At 31.8% G+C, this 9,065-nt stretch overlaps 1 pseudogene; it reads left to right on the top strand.

The window, feature by feature from the left end:
- Positions 1-478: 478 nt before the first annotated feature.
- LOC118602611 lies at positions 479-597 on the top strand (annotated as a pseudogene).
- The last annotated feature ends 8,468 nt before the right edge of the window (positions 598-9,065 follow it).

The following is a 9,065-nucleotide window of genomic DNA, read 5'->3' as shown; positions in this document are numbered from 1 at the left end:
ATTTATCCAGCTTCCAAATGTTTTCATCACAGCACTTAACATGACCACAGTTAAAACTTCCTTTTTTGAAGTTAAAAACTTCACTCTAAAATTTTGTTTTTGAAATAAAAGTAGCTCAGAAAAGTTTATTTTTAATTAGCCCATTGTACAATTATAACTTGTCAAGTAGATAAAGAATAGAACACAGTTCAAGCAAAAATTTTTAAATAATCATCTTTATGGAAAGACAATTTGCATAAGATTATTGCACTCAGTTTATAGTTTGATAAGTTTTGAAAAATGCATAATTGTGTAAATAAGATACAAAACCATTCCCTCCCCTTTAAAAGTTTTCTCTTTATTTCTGATTATGTGTAAACCATTTCTTCGAGTTTTTATTTTTAATCGTTGGCTTTCAGCAATTTGATTATAATGTGTCATGGTGTGGTTTTGTTTTTAAATATTCAGCTTAAGTGATCTTTTAGAATGTGACAATTTTGTCTACATGCATGCCATCCCGAACATGCTCAATCTCGTCTGATCTTGGAAGCCAAGCAGGGTTGGGCCTGGTTAGTACTTGGGTGGGAGACCATTTAGGAATACCAGGTGCTGTAGGCATTTAAAAAATAAATAAGTGAAAATAAAAAATAGAATGTGACAATTTAAAATTCGAAATATTTTAACCATTCTTTCTTCAAATATCCCTCAGAATCCAATTTCATTTATATTTAAACAAACAAACAAACAAACAAAAAACTGATATTATTTCAAAAGCCCCCAATAAACCAAACTTTGTTTTCATTTTTTTCTCTCTTTGGGCTTTATTTTGGATCATGTCCATTTTATGCCTTCAAGTCCATTGATGTTTTCTTCTGCAATTTCTAATTTGCAATAAATTGTATCCAATGATTTTTCATTCAGGTATTATATTTTTAATCTCTATAACTTCTAAAGGTTTTATTTTTATGTGTTCGATTTCTTATTTCATCAGGTGTTCTTAACATCCTTAAATCCTTAAATCTATTTATGAGGTTTATATTAAACACTTAGGGCATTTTTTCCCCTGATTTTTCCATTATTTCTGTGATATCTGGGTCTGATTCTATTGATTTTTTTTTTTTTTTTTTTTTTTTTTTTTTTTTTACTTTCTGAGTCATACAATCCTGCAGTTTGGCATGCTGGTTATTTTTTTTTTATATATATCAGATATAAGAAATTCTAAATTGTGTGGTTTTTGAATGGTGATATTTTTCTTTAAATTGTTTTGAACTTTTTTTCTGGCATGCATTTATCTCAAATAAGTTCGATGCTTTCAAATGTATGTGTTTTCATTTTGTTTCTTGAAGTTTTAAAGCAACCTTTACTCTAGGGCTACTGTATAGGTTTAGCTCTTCTGAGCACTCCACCCAAAGCTGCATGTACCAGAAAGTTTATTTGCTGGCTGATGGGAAGTACAAATTCTTCCCAGACATAGGTGAGCTCCAGAAAATTCCCAAACTATTATGTTTTAGTTGATATTTTCTTAGTTGGTATTTCATAAAATTTTACTTCTAGATTTCTATTCAGTTAAAGACTCAGGGAGTCACTTTTGCAAACTCCTAAAATTCAGTGTATGTGTATAACCCCTCTTTTTGGATATTCTGCCTTGGAAAATTTAGCCAACTTCTCTAGGTCTAACTTCTGTCTTCAGCTAAGCCCCATTTGAATTTTTTCTTGATGCACTGTGATCTGTAAACTGCTCCTACACGGTTTTGGAGAAATCTTAGGATCTCCTCACTTATTTTTCTGATCTCAGAGATCATAGTTGTACATATTGTCCACTGGATCAAATTGGTTTAATATTTTGTTCAATTTTATGAACATTTTTAGCAGAAAGATTATTCCCATAGCAATTAATCTTTCATGAATAGTAGTAGAATTTCAAGTGAGTTTTGATGTAAGTGAAGAATAAGTCCTGTGAAGAAGGAAACATGGTCCTCGGGGATAAATCTGAATAAAGAATTGAAGTAGAGAATTATGGGAAACCATAATATAACGATAAAACGCATTTATGGATGAAAGATGCAAAGACGAATTTTACTCACCCCCCAATTTTTCGTGTAAGAATGTTCTATTTAATTATGTGCAGCTCCATGGAAAATTCTATGAAGCATCCTATGCAAAGCTCTGTATGTAATCATTACCCCAAAATTCTTCTTTCCAACTTCTCAACTGCTGCAGGTATGGAGTCTGGGGCTGGCCTTCGGAAAACCTAAGATCGGGTTCGTATTTTTCCTCCTCCATCCCTTTCTTTCTGCTCTTTTTCGATCTGTTTTACCCAGTTTGGTGCCTCATCTGTCAATATTGTGTCTGGCTCTTTGCATTCAAGATGTACAATAGCCTGCCAAGGTTTATTACTATTGTAGACCTTAAATAGACAGCCAGATATCTCTCCAGCAAAATAAGTTGATTCAGGAAAAACAAACAAACTTAAACTGCAATTAGGGACGTGCGGGTTTGATTAGGAATCATGTACAAGTCCAGAGAAACAAAACTAGGAACGCTCTTTCCTGGACTTGGGAGAAGCTATTGTAAACAAAGAGTCCATTGAGGGAAACTGAAAGTTCAAAGTATAGTGACTTTTTCTTGGCTGAGTTTTGGCAGACTTCCATTGGCTGAGCTATCACTGGGCAAGGAGGAGTCTTTTCTTCCTCCTGTTCAGGTAGTAACCTAGTATCACTATCTGATATGCAGGGTTTCTCTCTTCCTGTCGGGGTCAGTAATATGCTGTTGAGTGACATGTGACTGAGACTTGTATCTTCTAGTCTTCTCATTCCATTTTAAATGAGTTTTCAGTTTATTAATTTTCACACTACTAAGCTTCCTAGTGCCCAACTTAAATTTATTTATTCTTTGAGACTCTACATTTATATCACATTTTGCAAAGGGCTCTCCTACACATATTTGAAAAAGCAACCTCTGAGCTAGAAATTATTTTCAGAGCTTCATATACCACCTATAAATAGTGAATTCCCAAAGAAGTATGTTTATCCAAGGTCTCTCTCCTAAATGTCAAATTTGTACATCCAACTATTTTTGGAACACTTCTATTTAGACAAAGTCAATATATTCTAAAGTGAATTTATCAACTCTTTGACCAAACATATTGTTGAAGGCAATTGCCTTTGAGGATTAAGACTAGAAATTAAGGACAGGAAGGGCAGGAGATTGCTATATGTTATTATAAACAATTTAATATCTTTTTTTTAATGCATACATTGACTAGGTTTATAAAACTTTAAAAACATGAAAAATAAGCAATGAAAAGGAAAATTTCATCTCCTATCTTGAGGAGAAGCACATCTCAAATGGAATTAGCATCCTAGCCCTATGGGTGTTGGACTCTGTGGAATGTTGAACCCCGGCCATGACAGCACAAAGGGAGGAGATATTTTCTCTTTCATTTCACGTCTACTCATTCCCTTCCACAATAATGTAGTGTAAAATAAACCCCATCTGTTTTTTTTTTAATTTAAATGTATATTCTAAACTAAATTCTATGGCAAGGAGACAAATCTCACCATCTTTTATGTAGTCTATTTAGTAATAGACTTTGATAAAAAGAAAATTTTCTAAATACTAAGTAATAAGTCATATGACATGATGGGCACTGATGAAAACAATTCCTCATGTATGATGAGGCTGATTGTTTTCCCTCCTTTGGTTTATATAATTTAATTTAAAACATCCCTTCAAGGTGTACGAAATTATACTTTTAATTTTTTTAAATCCTTTTGAGCATATTCAATTAAGGCTGTCAACAGAGCAAAGTTTATTCTGTTCCTGATATTTGGAAATCTGCTTTTACAGACTTTGAAGAAATTATGCTCTGGTTGAGGAGGAAGATTTGTATTATAAACTCCACAGAAACACAAAGAAAGGTTGAAGATTAAATTGAAGAAGCTAAACATTCATTCTGAATTTACTTGCTTTCAAAGACCCAAGTTAAGTAAGTGTATTTTAAAGCACATGTGGTAATCAATTCTGTTTAATCTAGATGAGACAAAACTTCGACTATCTGTATTATGACTTCATTTTGAAATATTTCTGGTGTTATGTTGCTTCAAGTAGCCTAAGGAGATTAGATTGTTCATCTTGAACCCTTTTCTCCCTGTTTCTACGTTAAAGCAGCAGTACATCTTAGTGGTCAGACCTTGACTTGATTTAGTGATACAGTACCTTCTCCTTTTTACTAGCTTTTTTATAAGCTCACATACTTGTGGTTACCGTATTTTGTTCCTGAGACTTTTTTTCCACATAACGAATACTTTTTGAACTAGTTACATTTTCTTACAGTTCATTCTTACCAGCACATATTTTTTTACCTTTATTCTTCTGAAGCCAATGCAAGCAAATCAGTGTAAATGAACCCAAACACTTGCCATTTTCCTTTAAAAGAATCTGGCCAATTGTGACGAAAGTTTTATGTTGATATATTTAGTTTCCATTGGTACATTTCTATTTAAACTGTAGGTTATAAACAAAGCCAGACTAATGTTTGATATTTCTTTATAATACTTGAGAATCAAGACCAGTTATTTTATTTCAGCCTATAAATAAGTGACATTAGAAGTTTATTTTCATGATTCTAAAGATTAGAAGTATCCAAATATTGGGTTTTAATAAATATTTAAAAAATGGTTATCTATTAAAAATAACCAAAGCATTATAATAATTGAAAAATTAATTATAAAAATGCAGAACTGAAACATTTGTTATAGGGAACCAGAAATATAGATGAGAAACAAAACAGACATGGAGAGGGGTAGGAACAAGACTTTTTTTAAATGTCATTTTGATTTGTAAACTATATGATGTGTTAACTATTTGAAATAAACTGAAACTCTTACGGTGGTGGTATTCTTCATTATCAAAAGGGCTATAAATGAATGGTAAGTGTTTACTCAGTGGCCCAATCTGTGTGACCCAAACAGGGTGTTGTCTATTTTAATGACAATTGAGAGTGTTGTAAAAATTGCATAGATTTCATGAAACAAAGATAATTTACTGCAGAACAGGAGATCCTCCAGATGTACACGCTGAAGGAAATATTTGAAAAGGAAAGACATAATAAGAGGAATCAGATGACACTGATGGATGTTTTCAAAAGAGCTGTCATATCATCCTTTCCTTTGGTTTCTGCAGATGCTGTTTGAACTAATCCTGATGAGTGATTTTACTTGAACGCTATCTGCAGATCAACAAGTATTCTCTGGTAAATAAAATTCCTTTCTGTCTGTTTCTCTCTCTCTCTCTCTCTCTCTCTCTCTCTCTCTCTCTCTCTCTCTCTCTCTCTCTCTCTTTCTCTCTCTCTCTCTCTCTCTCTCTCTCTCTCTCTCTCTCTCTCTCTTAATTGAGCACAATGCCTTTTGCCATTTCGAAGGGAAAAAAGTAAGTATTGCAAATTTAGCTTAACAGTGAAAGACTCAATGCAATTATTTTCGCTTCTACTTTATTAAATATTTAAGATTTACTTTTGCTTCATTTTTAGTAAAACCCTGATATTTTACTATATATAAAATTAGACATATAATATATACTTCAGTGGACTTCCCCGATATATTTAAGGATAATAAAATGTTGTTTAGAACAAATCTTATCCATAAACTTTTGGATACTTATCCACATATCTGTATTATGTAAATATATTAAGTACCACAGTATCTTCTTTATCCTTTATTATTGTGCTCTTCAGAATTTAAGCTAAAAATAATAGAAATACTAAACTAGATCTGGGCCAGTCATAGACATCCATGTAAAGTAATATTTTAATGCACTATAGCATCTTGCCTGAATATAGTACATTCTAATTTAGATTCATAAAGAAAATTAAAGGATATAAAGTCAGAAACACTCATTTTCCAGGTGAAAAAATTCAGATAGGTAAAAATCTAGTGATTTTCTTAACATCAAAGACCTAACTAGTAGATTGAGCTCTAGAATGATGTTTTCTATCTTTTCAGGTTAGTGTTCTTTCTTCTGACTTACAAAGCCAACTTGCTTTAAGGAAGATTCTTCTTTGAAAATTATGATTTACATTTGAATCTATTCAGCTGATCTTCAGGCACACTCCTGAGTTTTGACATTGAGTTTAGTTAGAAAAAAAAATTTTAAGTTATAGGAATGTCGATTATAATTAGATATAGGGAGGGGACCTCGACATTCCAAGTTTTGAATCAAAGAATGTGGAAATGCGAAGGGGAAAATCACAGTGAGGGCTCTCTGAAAGTATTTCTAGAACAAAACAAAATAGACGAAAATAGTTAAGAAAGAAGAAGACTTGGAATACAAAGAAAAATGGTAAGCAAAGAAACAAGTACAACTTACGTTTAGTACCAACTAACCAAATGTAGATGCATGACACTAAACTGCAACTAAAAAGCCAGATCTAGACGTGAGTGTTGACAAGGGTGAAGTGAAAAGGAGTCACATGAAAGCTTGATAAAATTCTGGCTTTATTTGAGAAGAGGTTGTAGTAAGTGATGAATTTTAGATTTTAATACAAAACTGTACTGTACTGTAATCAAAAGGGAAATAAAGATAAAATAAGATATAAAATTTCCAAATCATCAGATGAAAGCAAAAACACAAGGAAGACAAATACAATAAAAATATTGAAAATAGAAGAATAAGAAGCAATAAAGCAAATATTTATCAATCACTTTAGGCTGAACAATATTAATCTGAGATACAATAATATGCAAAGTTCAAAGATCCTAATGGAAGAGAAATTTTTTCAAAAAAAAGTTACACTGATTAAAATAGAAGGTAAAAAATCAACAGTCATTAATTAAAGACTTTATCATTATTTTTCTCAAATCAACAGAACAACTTCCCCAACCATTTTCATATCATACAGTAGCTTTATGTAAGATAGATTTAATTTTATTTATGTATTTATGTATTTATTTGTATAAATTACTTAAATATTTTAGAACCAATATTTCAACATGGTAGACGGAACCTAAATATAATACCTTAGATTGTCCTTGCCCTTCATGTTTAAATTCATGTCATTTGGTGCTATACTAGAATAAGGAACCATAAATTTGTTGAAGTGTTTGCTATTGTTTCTGGCAGTGAATTAGAGGAAGAGCATGAGTGGGCAAGGACAAACCCTACTTCAGAAGTTTTCCAATTATAATGAACAATTTTTCATTCTTTCTCAGAATGTACTTAGCATTCTCATGAATCTGTGGACTAACCAGATTCTTTGCAAAGAAGGTTTTTGAAATATGTAACAGCTATGACAGCCAAATAATTCTAAATGAGACGTTAGCAGTATTCTTCTAGCTCTAAAAATAGTAAGAAATTCTTCAATGTTTCAGTTCTAATTTTTCCTCATGCTAATTAGATGAGATTTTAATCTTAGAAACAACCCTACTATGTTTTATTTCTCATTTAATTGGCATATCTGATCTTTATTTGTGCTTTAATGACACAAAGGAATGGCAATTACAATGATTACAATGAAGTCTCACTTTTGGGGCCCATGTCATTAGGACTATTAGAGGTAATTCGGTTATGGGTCATAGTATGCTGTTGGTAATTAACTCCTCTTCAGCCACGTCCCACATATATCTTGTTCTGCATCAGGAAAAACTCAGAATCAAGAAAAACTTCCACAAAAACAAATGTCATTCACGTTGTAAAACTAACTTGATAGGAATACACATTTTTATCCTGAGGAAATAGCTCTCCACAATACAGATGATTGTTATGATAAAGTGTCCATTATCATGGGTCACATCTTGCACTAAAAAATGCACTGTTGGATTTAGAAATATTAACAAATTGGTAGATATAGTCTCCCTATAGTATTTAAACCTTTACGACTTTACTGTCAAATTTTTTAAATAAGTAATTCATTTATACGTAATTTCTCTCACAGTAAAAACTTCCTAATTAATACACTAAACTTAGCCCAATGCAGCTAAGAAATAAAAGAATAATTCCCAATCAAAAATCTAAAAGTATATATCTCCATTGGTTTTGAAAAAAAAAATCAATTGTTTTTCCTAAATATACAACTGGGGGAATTTTGTAACAATAATTCCTTTTTAATAAAATAGATTGGTCAATTATAAAACTGTTCTTTTTAAAAAGAGGCTTATACACACACATATATACATGCAATACATTTAGTTTCAAACACCTCCATACAATAATACCTGCTTTGATACTAAAATTATTAATAATTACTAAGTTTCTAAAGAGCCTTATAATTTTTAGATTGTAAGTCTGAATGTTGTAGAGTAAAGCAGGCTTGCAGATGGGTGGAGAGAGAACAATACACAAAGCCAAAAGAAATGCCTGGAATGTGATTGGTTTTTGGACTTTGTGCAAGCACATAGTGTGATGTCTGCAGAGGAGGCTGCAGAAAGAGAGAGTGTAATAACATATCAAATTTTGCTGCTTTAAGTTTCAAAAAGCATTTTTATAACAATGTGAAATAATTGTGAATTTAGTTTACAGTTCGGTCAAGAATAGTTCACCTTAAATGCTCTCAGATATTTCTCTTGCCCTTATCACCTTAACTGGTCACTCGCCCAGAATGGGTTGTGTTTATAAGTCATAAAATGCTTCTTCATGACTTTAGTGGCCTGTAAACTCATGTGAAATTTATATGTTTAAATCTTGCCCAAAATGAATCACATCTGTTTTTGTTTTTGTTTTTTGAAAATGTGGCCAATTAAAAACATTCAACACAAGATGAGAACTAAAAATGCTTCAGCTGGCTTAATGGTGCAGAAGAAAAGGATATGAAAGGATATACAATTTTGACACTATGGACACTGTCCCATTATTTTTTCCATTTTAATATCAGCAAAAAATATTAAAACCAAAATTTGGATTACACGTCACCAAGCGGCAAAGCTGTTTCCAATCGCAAAGCGAAGAGAAACTTTCTTTGTCTCTTATGACAAAAATAAAATCCTTCATTCTAACTATGAATGAGAAGTAATAGGCAAAGTTTTCAGAGACCTGATATTAAGGAAACTATTATTAATTATAAGCAAGCTTATTATATAAATGGAATTGTAGTA

This window comes from Rousettus aegyptiacus, unplaced genomic scaffold (genome assembly GCF_014176215.1).
Source record: "Rousettus aegyptiacus isolate mRouAeg1 unplaced genomic scaffold, mRouAeg1.p scaffold_m13_p_4, whole genome shotgun sequence".
Taxonomy (NCBI): Eukaryota; Metazoa; Chordata; class Mammalia; order Chiroptera; family Pteropodidae; genus Rousettus; species Rousettus aegyptiacus.
The sequence above is the reverse complement of the archived record's forward strand: the minus strand, read 5'-3'. Positions and strand labels throughout refer to the sequence as shown.